Genomic DNA, 221 nt, shown 5'->3' on the forward strand with positions numbered 1-221 from the left:
TCAGCCCCAGGACTCTCCGACCCAGTGTCCAGCCACACCACCAGTTGTGGGGACCCTAAAGACGCCCAAGCTCGCCTTGGCCCCAATTGCCCCTCCCTACTCCTGCCAGGACACCCCCGTCCCTGCCGCAGCTGAGCCGCATGGTCCCTACCTGTGCCCCACAGGGGCCGCAGAGGCGGTGAATGAGCACAGGTGGCACGTCTGAGCTGCAGGGAGCCGCA

General features: G+C 67.0%; 1 protein-coding gene across 1 annotated transcript in view; it reads right to left on the reverse strand.

Annotated features, from left to right (window-relative positions):
* CDHR2 (cadherin related family member 2) overlaps positions 1-221 on the reverse strand; it is a 33,642-nt gene extending 33,421 nt beyond the window's left edge. Inside the window, exon 1 of the mRNA XM_006158883.1 lies at positions 152-221. The gene's annotated coding sequence lies outside the window, so the exon portion shown is untranslated. The remainder of the gene's footprint in view (positions 1-151) is intronic.

Source organism: Tupaia chinensis, unplaced genomic scaffold (assembly GCF_000334495.1).
Source record: "Tupaia chinensis unplaced genomic scaffold, TupChi_1.0 Scaffold000612_1, whole genome shotgun sequence".
Taxonomy (NCBI): Eukaryota; Metazoa; Chordata; class Mammalia; order Scandentia; family Tupaiidae; genus Tupaia; species Tupaia belangeri.